General features: G+C 39.4%; 1 long non-coding RNA gene across 2 annotated transcripts; it reads right to left on the bottom strand.

Moving 5' to 3' along the window:
- Positions 1 to 5,269: 5,269 nt before the first annotated feature.
- Positions 5,270 to 19,248, bottom strand: LOC112974935. Of its 2 annotated transcripts, XR_003256424.1 has the most exons (4): positions 19,074 to 19,248; positions 18,572 to 18,793; positions 8,610 to 9,763; positions 5,270 to 7,360 (listed from the first exon to the last, which is right to left on the bottom strand). It is a non-coding gene; the product is annotated as an uncharacterized LOC112974935 (long non-coding RNA). The 2 variants fall into 2 exon arrangements; XR_003256423.1 differs by having other exon boundaries at positions 5,270 to 8,696.
- Between the last annotated feature and the right edge of the window lie 12 nt (positions 19,249 to 19,260).

Genomic DNA, 19,260 nt, shown 5'->3' with positions numbered 1-19,260 from the left:
TTTGAGTTGTATTGATGTTTGAAGATAAATATAATAAAGACTGAGATGCTCAGATATTGTAGTAACTGGGCTGACTARTACCATACATAGCTATCAGAAACCAGCAGAAGTTTCCTCTTTAGTTTCATTTGATACAGGTTCAGGTTTGTATTGCCTGGCATCTTGCTTTGAAATTTAGCTGGAAATGAAGCTCAGTCAAAAATCATTCTTATCAGAGTGAATTCCAAATGGTTTGGAAGATGACTTTTACACCCAAGTACCTTCATTCCCTCAAGCACTCCCTTCTAGAAATAAGAGACTGAGTTTTAAGTGAATTAAAAACATTAGACAAGATTCCAGTTGGTCCTTTTTTCTTACACAAGACTTTAGCTGTACTTCATAGTTTCTGCCATATCCCCCTAAATAAGTAACATGTCATATCTATATCCATGTTGCCATGCTGCACTTGCTGGACTGAGTGATATTCAGCCTGTGCCACTAATTTCTAATTCTACCTATATGTTTCTATTGGATTTCCCAAAGGTCAGTCCCTTATACATCTGCTCAATCTCTGTCTGAACCGGCTCCCTGGAAAGGAACATAGTTCTTGGCATAAGTATTAGAAAAAAGTGAAAGGAAGAAGGCAGCAAAATGGATGGTAAATGATCAGAGAAAAGGCAAAACAATTAACTGCTCTACGCTGGTTAATCTCGGAGAGCTTTCTCTTATCTTGCATTTTGTCTCTGTATGTCTCTCAAATGCTTAACTACTCCAAAATTATTTTTTCTTTGGCTATTACTGCAGGAGCTGTGCAAACTGATCTGCAGTATCTCTCTCTCTTTTTTTTTTTTTTGGATAACATTAGGTAAGTATTATCTGCTCATTCTGACAGCTGATCTATGACAAGGAATCAGCTGTTACCATTCCTCCCTGTTTCTCTAGGGCTCGAAAGGAAACATTTCACCTGAAATATTCTCATACAGATTCCAGAATTTTTCTTTACATCTGACACTGTCTTATGCATTCTGGCCCTCTGAAAAATCACAGGATTGGGTTCTTTTTACAGCTTTTATACAGCCTATTCTTGAATAAATATGAAGTGCCTGTGTCTTCAACTTTTTTGTCTAGAACACATCTGCAGTTACATCTGCAGTAACAACTGCAGACTGCAGTTAAAGAGGTGCTACAGCAAGGAGGTTACATGTCTACAGACATGTCATGCCATGAAGATTGATTTAGTTTGGTCAAGGAATCTGATGCTTCCTTTTTATGTGAGGATGCTCCTAGAGGAATATCTTTCACTTTAGGAACACCCTTATCTGCTGTGTGATGTGAATCAATCCTCTCTTACACCACATGCTCGAATTTGCCTTTCCATACCTATTTATTTGGCTTATTTCTTTTGCTGAAAAAGCTTCTCCGAGAATCACAGTAAGTCTTGTTTCTTTACTGCTCATCAGGGGCACTGTCTCTCTTGGAGCCAGAATACCCTAGTAGAAATTACAGACTCATAGTGGAAGACTTCTCTTTACCTTAGATCCATGTAGGCATTGATTTCCAAAGATAAAAAACCCTTTCCCTATCAAAGCATGTTTCCTAACCCCCTGCAATGACACTAGGAAATCATACAGTGCCCTGCATAGCATCCTAGCTTCTCTCCAGTTTTCAGCTACATTTTGCAAATAAAGGGGATCTAGGGCAAACACACTTCTATGCAGAGCCATACTCCTTCCCATCATCAGCCCTGTGCAACAAGCCCACCCCATCAGGTCTTCATTCACTTTGGAGTCACATCCCTCCCAGGACGTTTTGATATATCAGGCTTCATCCTTATTGTCAATGTATTGTACGACTACCGGGAAAGACTTCAAAGTGATAGTGGAAACAGTTCAGATCCTTCTCTGGAAAAGAAAAGGTGATTCTAACTGTAGTTTATGAGCATCAATTCAAAGCAACTGATTACATTTTGTAAAGTAGAATGAACTACGCACCTGCTGCCCAATAAACAAACTATTTTCAACAATTTGCAAGCCATACTGACTTCACATTCCTCATGGAAGGGCATGAAGGACTTTAAAGAGACATCTGTAGGGAAGTTGTACCTACCAGAAAACAAAGCATTGACTATTATACCAAAAAAATACTAGAGAAATCCAAGCAGTTTCATATCGGAGGAGGGAATTTTATTTTTCTTTTTGAAATGCAGAAATTTCTAAGAGGAAAGTGATTTCTAAAGTGCAAGTGAAAAAATGGTAGGATAGCCTAAATCAGTAATTCAGGATTTGCAGATTGAATCTATCACAGAAGTAGGTATTCTCACGCAAAACAGCAGGAAAGAAAGAAAGAAAGAGAGAAAGAAAGAAAAATGTTGCAAAAAGGAAAAGAAACATATAAAACTAAACACTACTCACATACATTAATCTATTGAGTCTATATGAGTTACAATAATTAGCCCACAGCAACACAAGACATGAGTATTAACCTAGCATCAATTTTGAGAACATGATGAGGGCTGACCAAGTTCCTAGGTAATGACCACTGACCACGCAATTGTCTCTTGTATCTGGATGAGACAGACCAAGAGGAGTATAAAATATCCTGAAGGATGTTAAAAGTAGCCACTAGCCACTTAGTATAATGAAAAACAGCATAGGAAGAAGGACCGGAGATATAATCGGGAACTGAGCTAGGAAGAAAGTCTGGTGTGGGTAGGTTTCTCAATGACCCTTCTGATGCCAGGTGCTTATAAAAATAAGTAAAGACATCCTGAATTCCTAGGATGAAATCCTGCCCTTGATTTCATGCCAATCTGCTCTAATGACATTAAATCTTGTTTTGAAACAGATGAGGTTACATAGGGTATAAGTAAGGGCAGAAATTGGATCCCTATTCAGGGATATGCGTATGGTCCTCCAGAGGATGACAGGTAATGAAAACACAAATAGAGCTTGTCAGATACTTTTGCTCTTTAAACTTGACATTAATGATGCCAAGCTATTCCCCTTTCTGCACTGTATTACAACTAGTTGTTTTTGCTATTAATGGTAACTATTATTGGGAGTGCAGAGGCGCCTGGAGATCTTAACTGAGATCAGCACTATTGTGCTGCGTACTTTGCAAACACCTAGTAAGAGGGAGCTTGCAGACCTGCCCTCCCCAGGAGCATAAGTCTAAAAGGACAAAACAATCGCATGGTAGGAGGAGAGCAGAGAGGTGGGAAGGGGATCGTCCAGAGGGCACATCTCAAAGCCAGAAGGGAAAGTACAGTGAGGCGCTGGGCTGGACRGCTGCCAGCCCAATGCCCAGTTCACAGTGCCAACTTGTGCTAGCAGCAGTCTCTCAAGGCCTGATGGATCTGCACTGATAACTGGGTGATACTTTTCCATAAACCTGCATCTGATGAGGCTGGCTCTTCCAAAACAAAACCCGCACAAAATCCCCAATCAGATTTCTCCACCTATGTTTTCATTTTGTGATACAGTTGTTTATGGCCCTCTAATAGGTAGTGTAGGTTACGTAAACAACCTGCTTAATTTTTTTAAATCTGCATCTGGTGAAATATAACTGAGAAAACTGGGTCGTTGGTATTGTGAACTTAAACGGTTTGACCCTGACTCATGCATGCTCGGTTCTCTCCTGTTATACCTAGTTACTTGACACAGTCCAACAACAGTTAGTCTCATCAGCTCCAGATGACAGCAACGAATGTCCAGTGAGAAATACAAAAACTTGTCTGACAAGAGCGACTATAGTCTGAACATTAACCTCTCATGCGAAAGGATCACAAAGCACTTTCCAAGCTAGAATTAAAAGATTCATTCAGCTGCACTAGGCTGGAGGGTGGCAGCCAGGCTGACAACCAGCACAGAGTCAGTGCAGAAGGATGGCGAGGTGGAAATTTTGATCAGGGATGTGAGCGCAAATCCTGGTTGCTACTAAGAGTCATAAAATCTGTAGTAACCCATCAGGGGAGAACAAACAGGTTTTGCATTTTTTTTCTTCCCTAAGAGAATTTCAGCTGCTTCTTACCTATGAAATACATGGAAATAAACTTAACCTCACAGGGACAAGGAAAAATAGATACATCTCAGAGAATCTAAATGCTACAATATTGCTAATCCCAGAAAACTAAAATATCATGAACTTTAAAGAAGAGTCAGGTTTGGGGGGGTTTTTTTGGCTTTTGCATTGCACTCACATTTTCCAGCTTCTCAATTAATTGCACATAGATGACCTTTTTTTTTTTCTAGAAAGCTGGTATGTTAACATTACTAAATTATTGTCAAAGTAGGAGATTAACGGAAACACCAACACTGAGACAAATGTCAATGCTGGTACTGTAGCAGTGATGCAAAAACCACTAAGCCATTTCATCTGATTAAAGAGTCTAAAAAGCTTCTGAATGGCTAACAAGTTAAATCACAAATTGTAAGTTTTAGTGTTAAGCATTGTATACCACAAGAAACTTTATTGTAAATGATTAGAACTGGTATTAATTTGTGCTTGGATTCCACTGTGAAAAGCCAAGTACACCCCTGAGAGGGGAAATCMTTCTTGTGCCTGTGGAAAATAACTGTGAACTTTGCTCTACGGTAAGTTTGCAAGAGGCTGATACAGAAAAAAAAAAAAGTGAGTGGAAAGGATCTGACTCAAAACACAATGGAAGACTTAAAAGGGACTCATAAATGGAAAGGCATTGCAAGATCAGGATCTCATTCGAAAAAATAACATTTGCATTCGCTGGTATGTGGCTGAAAATAGATTCCATATGAAAATGCTTAATAGAACTTAGCAATATTTTTCATTCTCAGGCCTCTTTGAATAAATGCAGCATTTTCTAAAATTAAAATGGCATTTTAAAAAACTTTCTGAAATTTAGATGGGGAAGCTACGCAATTAATGTTTTCATTTTTCAAACCAATCCTCCAATTTGGAAGATTCTGATATCACAATTCCTTYGCACTTTTTTCCCTTCCATCTGTCTGATCTTGTCCTCACTTCTCGTAAAAAATACTACAAGTGAGGAAGAAGAAAACAACTTTCCTTGCCTGAAAACTGAAATGACTTGGGGTTCATTTATCTAATTCAAATGTTCCAGAAGCTTTTTGGAAAATATAGAGAAAGCATCGAGAAGTGTTTGCTATCTTCAGACCATCTCTAGTACTCAATGAATCTCTTTTATCAGGATATATCTAAGATTTTGAACTCTGTAAAGGCTTGTTACAGACAGAATTTGTTTTTATAAGAAAAACTGATAGAATGAAACTGAAATGCAATTTTAAAATGGCAATGCAAATGAAAGAAGCTAAAGTTCTTTAATTATATCTGTAACGTGCACGTTTTCTCATGTTGTCCAACATCAGTTAATGGTATAGTATATACAAATATATGCAACAAATTCAGCTCTTTAACAGTAAAAACACACATGGAAAATAAGTCATTATTATCTCAACAACGTTAGATATTAAAGCCTTGCAAAACAGAATTAAACAGCTTGTAAGTACAGGCTTAGCACTACCAAAGTTTCTTACAGAGCACATGAACCTGGGAGCAGAGGTGATCATAAATGGCACATAGACAACCTTCAGGAATCTTTCAGGCAGGCAGGAATCTTTCAAGACAATCTTTGAGGAACCTCAGCGAAAAAACAAGATACAGACTCTCTAGAGCAATTTTACTCTAAAAATTCACTCTAGTCCAAACAAGCAAGAGATTTTTCTCTCTAGCTTAATAACTCCCATAGTTTCCTTCCAAAATAAACTCCAGCTGAAAACTTACAGTTTAGGCCACTCACATCTGAAGAAAGGAATATAGCAGACTATGTATGACAGCACCACCTAGTGACTAATACCACAATAATATGACTGGTGAAAACCACAAGAAAAAAAAACAAAAAACTTTTAATAGGAGTGTGCCATGTCCAGTTTACTTTTGTATTTTTGATTCTTTGTCCTTGGAGATGTCTTAGTTTGAGCAAATACAACTGTAATTCAGGAGGCAATTTAGTTTAAATTCAAAACATTGTTTTTTGGTGAAACATCTCTTCTGTGTTTTAAAATAGGTAGCTTTTCTATTAGAATTTGCACTTTAAAGACCATACGTATTCAATGTAAGAATCTGGGAATCCAAAATACCAAAAAATCAATTCTGCAACCATGACTCAAGTGAATAATCATGAGACATCTGTGGGACTACTTCCAGGAGTAGGAAAAGCAGCATATGTCTCTGGAAGTGCTTAGAGCAGTGCAATTCTGCCAATTTTATCATGAATCTCTTATCTGCTGGTTTAAGCCTCAGCTTCTGGAGTCAAGTGCTTCCATGAGAATCTGAGTTTTTAGGTAAAAAGAAAAATACATTTCTGACTCTTAAGGTCAGAGAAAAACTTGGGGAAACATGAGACACACGAGTCCCCAAAACAGGAAATCAAAATGAGCAACAAAGTAGTATATTTTAAAATCTCCTTTGAAAGCCACTAAGAGGGTGGGGGCATGGGTGTCTGGCGCAAACATGGTTAACGTGTGACGCAGACAGCACCGACCAAACTCTCTGAACCTCGCTCTTGGGTGTGACAGCTCAGCTCAGCCTTTCTTGAAAGACCACTGCCTCCCAGTTTCTACAGGCTTGCTCTACTGCTGCTATTTCTGAGTGATGCTACGGAAGAGACTGGAAGACAATTCTGCGTTGCTTGGGGGAGGGAGGAGGAGGAGAGGGGGTACTGACAAATCTTATTTATTTTCCCAGATCAAACGTGGCAACTGTAGGTAATTACAGTTGTATTAACTTGTGTAACTACAGTGCATCTTTTCCAGGAGTGAAGTAGCCTGAACACATGCAGTCACAAGATTACCATGTATCATTGCACTCACATGTTGTAGTGCTCCTCATTGTGCTTGTATTAAAAGTATAAAATAAAACATCCATTTTATGGTTTTGTTTATGCCCATTTCCACAATGATTCCAGGCTTTCTGAGACAGCAGAACAAGTATCCTCTTCATTGCCTAGAGTCCAGCAGGTAACACGCTCCTAATACACCACGGGAAACTCATGTTTCTGTGCTTCTGTTGAGGTTCTCAACATCAAGTGAATTTTTGGTTGCTGTTCATGCCAGTTTGGATCCTTTAGCTGGACATCGCTGTTAGCATTTAGGCTACATCATCAAGCAAAAGGCTTTTTGCAAGCTGATGCCCACAGTGGCTGTTTCCAGGTTTGCTCTTGTGTGGGGAACAGGCAGGTCTTCCTCATTCCTTCCAGCTGCTTCTGAAGCATCTTTCTTCCCTGTGCTTTCGATCTACTCTGCGTTCTCTTTCATCTGCCATTGAAGTCAGGTCTCTGTGTGCGGTTTTTCCATGTAGCATTAGTGGCACTCAAAGTGAAGACTTTCTGGATGGGAAGTGTTTGGTGAATTTTCAAATGTCATTACTGATTTCACATTAATTCTCTTTATGAAGCTGGAAAAGCTCTTATGCAAGATTGTAATAGCCAAGAAATATACAACAAGTTATTTAAAAACTACTGCCTGGAAGCAGTCTGATAGATCAACTGATTTATTTTTCTTATTTTTAAGCATATTCCTTAAACATAGTATTTCTTCACTGATTCATTTTATCCATCCTGAAATGTATAGCATAAAAGCAACTGCATTTACCATGCAGCAGAAGAGGTGACTACCTCTTCTGCACTTCTGCTACAACAGGTACGGGTATTTTGCCAAGATTTCCCCCACACACCTTTCCTTCAATGGCACATGATTAGAACATAATGATTTTGCCTCTGCATCAGCCAACAACACTTCTGTAGCTTCTGTTTTAGGACACTGAATCCATAAAAGGGCAGGTGATTCTTTAATATAAGCAAACTTTTGCCTGTTACATCAGTTTATTTCATTTCCCATCGGTCTCCTTTCAGACTCAGATTACTGACTGTCCTTTAGTGAATAACTTTTAGTCATTCCTTGCCCTTAGAAAATTACCTTTGAAATGTTTTATACAAGAGTATTCATTATGAACAACTAATGTACTGAAAACGTCAGCACCTCAAGAAGGCGTTTATATAAAAGATGAGTAAATTTATGTACACTCATCATTCAAACTTCCTGCATTTTTCATTCATCTAAAATGTGTATCCTACACTGTAGTACAATAGCTTATATTATTCCCTTCATGTCATTAAATTCATGTCAGAACTGCCTTATGGTATATTTTAGAAAAGAAAAGCAATCAATTAAGAGTTTTCCTTCCTCTACCATTATTTTTTAGATAATACATTGTCAGCTTAATAGTTACTCAAAGTTTTTACCCTGTAACATCCCTTTGCATGATTTTTAGTCAGAAGCAAAAAAAAATATATATTGGTTTTGAGGGAGCTTCAGTCTACACATTCATGCAAAGTAAAAAAAAGTCTTTTGTATCAATTGAGGGTGGGTTACTCACACACTTTCCTGATATTTAATGAGTTTTTAAATGTAGAATGATCTTAATTTAAGTTTCTTAAACTTTTCCCCTTCATATGAGGAAAGAGCTCAGATTGCTTTGCTTCATTTAGTAAAGTTTAACCCTTAAAAATGATGCACACTTCACGTTACAGTGAAACGCTCCAGAAGGTATTCATTTTATAGATACTGTCAGCTAACCAAACAAATCCAAGAGCAGCAGATTCGAATCCACTTTACAGTAACATATGAAGTAACAGCATCGGTCACCTCTGCTAGTTTGCAATGCTGGAAATGAGAACAGAGCACAGGTCACTGTACATGACTAACAACAGCCGAGGCAGCACATACCTCTCCTGCCATGTCAGAGAACCACACCTGTGAGTAGACGAGCAGTAAAGTTCAGGGGCTGGTTACTCCTTGGCAAGAGGAAAAAAACAAAACCCCAAAAAACAAAACAGAAGATTCTTCAGCCCTGAGCTCTCCAAGTTGTCAATGTCCTTCAGTGGTTTACATTCTCTTACAAGCTACAATGCAAGTCCTATCTTTTTACTTTGGGTTTCTGTAAGGGGAAAGGTACAAGAAAGCTCATGTTCATTAGAGAAAAGTTTACTGACTGGGCTTGATTTGTTTTTTGTCTGACAGAGAAATAAATGCTAGTTTTGATTTTGAATTGTCAGTATTATGAATTTCAGACAAAGGTCATTAGAAATAAATATAATGCCAGTTGTGTGTATCTCATACACTATGACAAGGGAAATACACTTACTGTTGAAGTAAAGAGAATGCTTTTATTTCTATTCAATTATATTTGGCAGGTCAATTGAAATTACTCAATAACTACAGTACAAATATTTTCTCTTTGTACATGTGCTATAGTAAAGGATGTTTTTCCCTTTTTATCTCATGATATGGGTGATAAACAGAATGGTTCTAATTAAAAGCAAGCCAATCCATTCTCCTATCATCTTTTTAGCTCCTTCACTGACTGCTCTTCCACACCTCCAAAAATTTGACTTATAAAGCAGACCGGTAGCTTCTTTCTCCCACACTTCATGGGTTGAGTACGGAAATGCTGAAGGTATGTGTATGTTATCCACTACAGTGTTTTGCAAAAGAATGTAGCTAACTGCCGAGATGCTCATGCAGACTGTGGAAACTGTGATTGTGCTAGCTGGACCTCCACTATCCACCCAAGCACCTTCAGAGCAATGCAGGATAGCTCTGCATATTGCACTGTACAGCACTGCACAACATTAACTATTACAGGTAACGTCACATTGGAAAAGAGTTTATTTAAAGAACATTTTATGTTTTTTCTTCTTCTCATTTGTTCTGTGCATCAGATCATATCACTGAAAAAGTAAAATAAAGCGCTCAACTCAGTTTTCTGTTGTGAACAAATAAAATGGCATTTCATACTGAAAGTGGTTCACAGAAGTAATACTACCTACATAAATGTAAAGCTAAAAAAAAATACATTTGCATCAAAATGTGCCTAGTTTTTGCTAAGCTACATTACAAGACAAAGTCATCCAATCAATCACACACAGTAAATTCACCAGCAAAATAAAAAAGCAAGCAAGACAAAGATCAGATTTTAAGAAATGGAAATTACAAAAGAAACAATAAAGGTCAAACATTTATGAATTTCTACAATGATAGCTAGTCTACCCATCTCAACATGCACTTGCATTGACTGTCAGTAAACTGTCTACACAAAACATCAGAGAAATATTACTTCTTTTTATCCTATTCCAAATAGGAAAATTCTCTAAAATGTGAGACTGATGTTGTCTTATTCAAGTTTTCCTTATCATCTTAGCTAATTGAGACTTAAAAATACATGAGAATCTCAGTTTTCCATTTTCCTCTTCTGCTTTGCAGTGAGGACAAGCATAACTTAAGCTGAGGAACCAGGGGGTGTAAGATTTTCAGTGCCTCAGAAAACCTGGGTTTGTAGTGCTAGATACAAACAAGCGGAGGAAAACAGAGTTTATACAACATATTTAAACCAGTTGTTACCCTTACAGTATGCATTTATCTATATTGTGTAAATTTCTTCAAGAGCTAGATTACACTGATGCTCATCATCAGTAGTCAGTAGAGAGGATTTTACAGTGCTATTGATCTCATTTACACACAGTCTTCTGAATGGATGGCCTCTATCTCTGCTTGTCAGCATAAAACTGATGAGAACCTGAGACATTAGTCATAGGCAAATGAGAGAGAGCAGACCATTTTCCATACACAGCGCACTTTTTATCAGTTAATTTGGGTAAATTCCTGTTTTTATGCCCTTTGCATAATGAAAGGTTACATATCTCTTGGTATTTACATTCACATGTGGGGGATGACAAACACCAAAGACCAGAGAATACAGTACCTATAAGGCACACCACAAACTGAAGCAAGTAGGCAGTGCAAGCACTCAGTTCTCTTCAACTGCAAAATCCTTGAAAATCTCCCAGGGATGCAATCCACCACTCACCTTTGCAAGTATACATTACATACCCGTTCTCCAGAATAGTTAGTTAGTGGCAAGTAAACATTCAGTATCCTTCAAGATTCCTTACAAGGACTGTCACCCTAGAAGTGACAGAYGGACAGAGATCAAAGGACTATACTTCAACCAGGGACATCAGAGTGAAAGGCACTGATAATCGTATATTTGGAGAAAGTGAGAGCTGATCCACTGAAGATGAGAGGACAGAGTTCAGATCTCACTAGAGAAACAGTGCTATTGGGGAGACAAAAAGACCGCAGTCAGCCTTTGACTGATGGGATAAAGATGGGATAGGAAAACCTTCTAGCTCTAGAATAACCTAGGATGACAAATAAGGGAGGATTCAAAAGGAAATGCTTGCAGCATCTTAAGCTGAAAATGTGTTACATTTGATCAGTTGTCCCTAGCAAAATACTTCCTGCTGTTGATTAGCTCACACTGATAAGTGTAGAAATGTTTACATATAAAATGGAGTACAAATAGGAAGCCATGTGTCCTGAACACAAGGATTTCTGGAAAAACCATGCAGCACTGGAAAAAGTCACCCCTCATTACTGACCTGTAAAACACCCCTTGCCGACATTACATGCTACCTGCCCTCAACAGTGGAAGTCCAAAGCTCCTTGAAGACAACAACCAACATCTCCACCAAGTGGCAATCAAGAGAAATGAACTCCTTAAAGCTATATATATTGTGTGACATCACCTTTGTCACCTTTTAAGCACATGCTGCTGCATGCTTAAATGGACACCAGTCAAGAAACGTAATTTGTTGCTTCAGCAGCAGCACAGAGATCCTAGAGCAGGGGGCTATGGCTGAGAGGGATTCCAGTATTCCTGTGTAACATACCTAATCAAAGGTAACTTTTGAATATTCACCCAAAGGCCTTGGGAATTTGTTAATGGCATGTTTCCAGGATTGCAGTAAGTCAATCTGTGTGCAAGCTTCCTTCACTACACTGGGGCCATGCTTTCCCACCACTTCTCGGTGCACAGGGCCTGAAAACTAGCTGCTCCTTCAGCTGGCTTAGCTTCCAAACAGATTATCTCCCTGATCTGCTTCACTGTGCTGCTGCATAAACACTAGTGCTGACAAAAGAGGGGACAGGGTAGGAACAGCAAAAAGATGCCTGTGGAGAACAGGACTGCTTTTCAACAGCTATGACGGTTTAGAGCCTAACTCCAGAATACTCTTCAGAACATTTAAACACCCCTTCTGAGGAAATACCTTTCATGAAGCAGTCAAAAGGATAAAGACTGATAACTAGATATTTTCCCCTACTCATTAGATAAGCCATAATTGACAGATGCAATGGAGGCTGCAAGGTGGAAAATAAGGACCTAGACTCCTCTCTTCTAGCTGCCCAACCCAAAGCTTGGTTCAGAGAAGGAACAAACAGGCAAGATGCACACGAAGGACCTGCAGCACCAATTTTTTTTTTTCTGGTCAGTCATTGCTGGACTCATGGTAATTTCAGGGATCCTTATCATTTCACAACCTTTCAACATTTAAAGAATTTCTCTGCAGAAAAGGATGAAGTTTTCAAGCAGATCTGAAATGGCATTGATCTAGCAGGCTGCAAACAACAGTCACGTTCCTCATAGTCCCCCTTTCTTAGCATGAAAAAATTTGTTCCCACTGGTAAACACAACCAGTTGCTGATAGGGTAAAATCATACCACACTCCACAGCTATGTGCTCACGAGATTTGATGTGAAGGCAATTGCACCACATGTATTCATAATGTGTTGATGGTGAGACTACAGACACCTTCAGTTTCTTGTCTCCAGGACTGAAACAGGTATCACCTCTCACTGCTGAGGTATACAGAGATCCTGATTTAAGAAGCACCTTTAGGATGCTCCACAATATTGCCAACAATTGAACAAGTTGAAAATGAAGCATGGGATTTCTAGTGCTTATTTCAGATTTAGCTGCTCATAATGAGGATGAAGCAAAGTGTCTTTTACTGCTCCTGGCAGTTTGTCTTTGATGAGCATCGAGAGTATGAGTGCTTTGTAAAAATGGGGAGCTCAGGCTTCCCCTGCTAAATTTTGGGGGAGAATTATTCCCCAAACTAGCAAGAACTTCCCTGAAGAAGCCATTTTTCCCCTTTGGCACTTCTGAATCTGGAGACAGGCTCTCACATAACTCCAGCCTCCTTCTATCAAATGATTGATTCTTCCAGTTGATACAAYCAAGGCGCTTCCTGTAATCCTTCCTCACTCAGGGCTGACTCTCATAATGAAAGATTTGTTCAGGGTATACCCTCTCCAAGGCAATATAAACAACAGATATACCTGTCGGATGAGGGGAAAACCCAGCTGTAAAGACAGATCTTGTCATATGCATGTGATACTGAAGTAATGAGTGAAACAAGAGCAGAGTCCAAGAAATGGAGACAGAGTCCAAGACAAATCTGAAATTAGGAATTTACAGAAAGATTTAGCAAAAACTTCTCTGATTTGAGCCACAGACTTTAGAGGACCTATGGATGCAATGTGTAGCCCGCACCTTTTAATCACTGTGCATTCATGTTTGAGTGGGGACAGCGAGAAGCAAGTCTTGAATGATATTGCCAAGTCAAAACATCATTTGATCTCAGTATTACATTAAGTACCTAGACAGATAATGTTGGAGAATCATGCTATTTTGATGGGTCACCCTTAAAATTGCGTTGTTTACACCCAATGTATTTTAAAACAGAAGCTGCATATTGATTCAGACTATCTGAAACATGTAAAACCAGTTCAATCCAAAGGACAAAGCTCAGGCACTTCAGCCAATGGAGGGCAGTGGGTGTCACTGGGAAAACAAGGCTGAAAATGCAGATTAGGTGCTTGAAGCGGTTCGATCTTCACATACAAACGTTAAGCATTACATTGAAGCATGGCTATAATTTTGACTATGCGATTCCTTGCAATTGATAAGAATCTGACAGYGTTGCTGTTTCTGGGGGATTTTAACTGCACTCCTTATTCATGATTAGGTAAAAATAAGTCCTGCTCCACTGCAGCCAAAACATTTTGGCTTTAACCAGGATATCACCCATTACAACTACTTGCTTAATGTAAACTCCTATCATTGACACAAGGCTGGTCTGCACAGATACCTCTCCCCTAATGCTACTTTAGAATTGTCATTTAGGCTTCTGTGAATACATTTCTAGTACAAGTCTTTGCTCCTTTCACTCTGAGCTCCAGACCTCTCATGCTCCTGATTTACAGCTGGGATTGAACATACCAATTTCATAAAATTTTGTTGAAATAGAAGTGGCTATTGAACCAATTTTGCAAGCATTCCCAGGTACAGAATGCAAAACTGTACAAGYGATTGCAGTACCGAGGCCTGCTACGAGCCTGCTCACCTCTCAACAGGGCCTTGGGCTTCACCCACCTCTGCCAGCAAGCACTGCTGGGGCTCAGACTCAGGCCAATCCCCAGAGCTCTGCAGCTGTTGGGGCAGCCCACAGAAACACACCTCGGTTTCCCTCTTTGCTACTGGCCTGCCACCACTTGATAGCAAACTGGGTGCTTTTATGTCCGTTGACATCATTCAGAGGGAAAAGCATCACACCTGCTCTCCCTCCTCTGGAAGTAGTCCCAAGAAAATCCTGAAGCCAGGTGATGTATGAGGATCATACAACACCTACAAGGGCAGTTCTCATGATACTTTAAAGCTTAAGCACCATCCCTCTAGACTCTTTCTGGCAGCTGCTTTTATTAAAAAATTTAATGAGAACTGGTAGCGTTCAGGCTTCCAGAAAGCTTCTGTTAGGGGAGAATCAAAATTAGCAGGTTAGATGCACATGGTGCCACAGTCACGTGTGCTTATATGTAACAGCATGCATGTTTTTCTTTTTCTGAGATCTTCATTCTTTCCTCTATTTTGGAAACCAAGCTGATACAGCAAGAGACTCCCAGTCACAGACATTCACTCAGAAGGTGACCCACTAAGGTCAGCTAAAAATCAAGCCATATGATTTCAGAAGAGATATGGATTCCAGGTAAATTGAGGAGATTTTTAAGAATCTTTTGCTACAAGAGTGGTAAGATTTGGCTGCATTACATGGAATGTAAAATGTAACTAAGAGGAATTGGGATGGGGTGGGGCAGGGGAGGAACTGCAAAGAAACTACATTAATATTTTTAGCTGTAGAGCAAGCAGGTTAAATCAGTTCTAGATATCACTACTTCTGAAAGGTTCATTTCTTCCAAGCTTATGAGAAACAATCCTTTTAAAGGGTTTAAAGACGACCAAGTCAGTAGCCCACATCGGGTCAGTCCAAAGTCTTCAATATAGTATTTTTAGTCAGGGATAAATTAATGGCTTATGAGACAGTTAGAAATAATAGGCAAATCTTACGCTTCTGAAAGAGTAATGTGACACTGTAGAGAAAGCCTTAGATAAGGACTCCTGTACCCTGGGTTCTATTCCTGGCCCTGTTAATAGCCTGTAAATGCTCTTGGGCAAGTCATTTCAGCTCTTGGTGCCTCACTTTCATCTGCAAGAAGAGGGATAGGTATATGGCTCCTTTGCAAAGCCATTTGAAGTGATTAAAAAGCATGATAAAAACCGACTTCTTATATTTCCTGTTCAAATCCAGGAGTTGTAGCAAAAGGCATTATGGTGGGCTTGTGTAACAAACTGCAACAGTGCTGTCAAAATATTTTTTGTTCTCTCACAAATATTAGGAAGCAAAATCTAGTGAAAACACAGTTACTCTGTATTTTCTGAGGAACAAATATGAATTGCAAATCAGTAGTGGTTTTCTTCTTCATTTTGCAGATTCCTAACAGTTTTTAAATAAAGATTTAGGCCTATATATAGAAGTTTAAGTCTGTTCTTACTTACCTTTTGTGAGTCCCTTAAAAGTAGCCCACAGACTACCATGCATTGAAATCTATTATGCTAGACTTGTTCTGATCAACTGTTAAAGCAATACTCACATCCTCAGGGCAAGTAAGGATTGTAACATCTTACATGAATCTGTCCCACATTCAAAGCATTTCCAACAGTTTCTGAAGCAAGGCTTTTCAGGCTGCTAGTGAATAGATGCATCAAAGGGAATAAAATAGTGGGGATCCCTGCAGATTACCCCAGCCTCAATCAGCCTTGCTGACTTAAGCTTGCACTGCTTCACCCATTTGGAATCCAGCTAAGTCTGTGGCCCCACCATTTTCAGTCTCTCCTCTATTCTCAACTGAGATATTAGAAAAGGAATACATAAGTGTTYAATTATCTTGAGCTGATCTTCAAGTCGTTTTGAACCTTCTCTTTCATTTTAGAGTAAGCTGAACCAAAGTCACTCCTGTCTCTGCATTTAACCCGCACAATTAAAGTCCTATATCAGTACTTCCTTCACTACCTCTTGCATTACTTTTCTATGAAAGCTGCCTCATTAGCTACACAGCTCTAACTATTGTATGTTAACACATAATTAACAAGTTACTGTCATTATCACGCTAAGCACCCTACTTTGTGGCATCTTTCTTCACTCACTCAGGAATCAGATCTCTTCAAAGCAGCAGCCAACTCTTCATGTACATACAGAGAACCAAATAATATCAACACTTAAATACATATACATTTAATATCCAGTGCAACTGGAGGACAGTCTCCTACGATCAGCTAGCACATGACAATTCTGTCCAAACTGCCTATGCTGTAAACAGTCCAAGTAAACACTTCACCTGAGTCCTGTGCCCTGCTTTCATAAAAAGTTGTTCACGGGTCACCAAAAGGTGATTGGTGGCTAACGTAACCAGTCTAACGAGCATTTATGTTGTAGACAATTACAAAATAAAATCATGGTATAGTTTATTTAAATTGGAAAGAGAGGAAATGGAAATGGAACTAAAGAAAAAGCTGTCTTGGAAAAATCCCAAAAATCTTGCCAGGATAAATTGCATCCACATTCAGGAGTGGGTTATTAGCAAAGCATGCAGGATGGCTTAAAGCATCTGCACAGTGGTCAGTACAGTGAAGCCTTAATATTAGTTTGGACTTGCAGTGTCATTTGCATCACAGAACTATGTTTTTCCTCTCAGAGGCTAAACAGCAGCAAAGGAGGCAAGGGGAGGATAAGTATAATTTCTTGAGGACTGACTTAGAAAAGTGAAATTGTGATGATCAAGTTCCAGTCACCAAGAATCAGACACGACAGACATTTCTGTTTGTTTAAATGCAGAGACGCATCATTCTAGTTAAAACTGTTCTGATGGATTTTCAGGCTTTCTAATGTTTGATCTTCTAAAGCATAACCAAGAATGTGCTAGAAAAGCACTGGTCAACCGATTTTTATAAACATTTCTCTACTCCATGCCTTGTAAGCTACCAAAGAACACTTTCAGATAACATCTTTTTTTGCACCAGTAATTTGTTTAGTAACTTTATACAGTTTGCCCTACTCAGCAGATGAAGTTTGTGCTACCTGCATGTGAGGTTCTCAATATCTCATACTCAGAACATTTTTCAAACTTCTGTATAGCCAAAATAGATTGAGGGCAATCTACAGAAGATTAAGTCAGTAAGACCACATATTGGAACTGCTTATAAACAGAGTCACAAAAGTTTTACCATATACAGTAAGTTTTGCCTGACTCCTACCATCATATCCTTAGCATAAGTTATCATCTTAAGCAGCCAATTACCAAAAAAAGGTTTTAGATTTAGCTTTAGATTCTTCTAAGCTTTAGGTGAAAATTAGCTTGTCATCTGTCTTGACCCTTCAACAGAAGCTTTTCAAAGATGGACGGCATACAAAATATTTGGAGTAAACACTGATACTGAACAAATTCAGGTAACTTTGAGACACTAGAAATCCATGCGCTAGATCTAGGAGTACAGAGAGCATAATTAGAACAGTTTAACCGAAATACAGTTGAACTAAACTGCTAAATTTTAAAGATTACAGGTTTTTAATGATATCAAAATTCTTACATCGCAGTAAGTTAGGTACAGCTCTTTGGTATGGATCATTCTTTCCATTGAGAAGTTACAGCACAGTTTAACAGTGCTGTTTCTCAGAAGAAAAAAATGTTCACATGATGTGTGTATGTAATTGGACAGGTCTATTCTAATAAATGCTTGACTACACTAGCCTAATAATCATGATGACAGAAAATAACCCCAGACAAGGAATGACCACTATTCTCTCTTCCTATATAGTTTTTTTTCACAAAAACTAAACTTTATTATTTCTTCCTGTATTATTAGAGAAGGTAGCAAGAATTACCTTTTTCAGGCATGGGGAAACAATCCTCCACTGCTTCTTCAGTCATTCCTCAACGCAACAAAATTCTAAGTCCGAAAAATGCTCCTTAATAGCATAAGCTCCATAAGATTTTCCAAACATTTGATTTCTGGTCAAATATGAACTTAAAAGTCAAATTTCACTGTCATTCAATTTAGAAGCACACTAGAGAGACATTTTTAAAGAATGTGGGTTTTTGTTGTTGTTGTTGATACAGCAATCTTTTCCTAAAGTTCTATTACACCTTCCTTTGTTGGCTTTGAGGTTCTGCTTAATGTGTTTTTTAACTATTTATTTACATTTCATGGCAGATAGCACACTTTCGTTATTCAGTCTCAGATACAGGCTCTGATTTTGCAGACTTGAAGTGCTCAGTTTAAATAGCACTACAAACAAACCCACCTTTGCAGATTCCTGAATCACCCCGTAGAAAGAACATATATTCCTTACTGCTAGGATTCTGCCATCTACTTTATTACGTGTCTTCTGAAAAAAAAAAAAGTGGGGAAAAAAGCAGAACCAACTTCAACCACTCCTTGCGATCGCAGGCCATCTGCGGAGCGCCAACCATGACAAACAGCAGCGAGGCAGGAGCAGCCTCCCGCGCCGCCTAGACTGCCAGCCCTAGGACAAACAGCACATCGTTATACGCGCAAAAGGTAACGCGAGCGAGAGTGGGTATACAGAAAATGTGAAATACACGTTCCCTGAGCGAAGAGGCTGTTAACAGCCAGCCAGGAAATAAGTAGTGTGTGGAAACAAAAAAAAAAAGAAAAGGGAAAAAAAGAAAGAAGCCCGCGCAAGCCACGCGAGGGCCAGGCGCGCACCCGGCCCAAGGTTACCAAGGCACAGCGCACGCACAAGGCGCTCCGGGCAGGCGCTGCCTGCCTCCCTCCCTACCTACCATTTTGTACACAGCTTTACCGAGGCCCGCCAGCGCTCAGGCCCCTCCAAGCTTCCTCTCTGGCTGCTCTTCCACCTTGGTGCCAAAAAGCAGCGGTTTCGGGGCAGCCGGGGCCTGTTGCGCACGCGGGCCGGGCCAGGCCACCGCCCTCCGCGGCCCCGCGGCCCGCAGCAGGCCGCGGCCCGGC

Source organism: Apteryx rowi, unplaced genomic scaffold (genome assembly GCF_003343035.1).
Source record: "Apteryx rowi isolate R43461 unplaced genomic scaffold, aptRow1 scaffold_64, whole genome shotgun sequence".
Lineage (NCBI taxonomy): Eukaryota > Metazoa > Chordata > Aves > Apterygiformes > Apterygidae > Apteryx > Apteryx rowi.
Note: the sequence above shows the minus strand (reverse complement) of the source record. Positions and strands in the feature narration are given on the sequence as shown.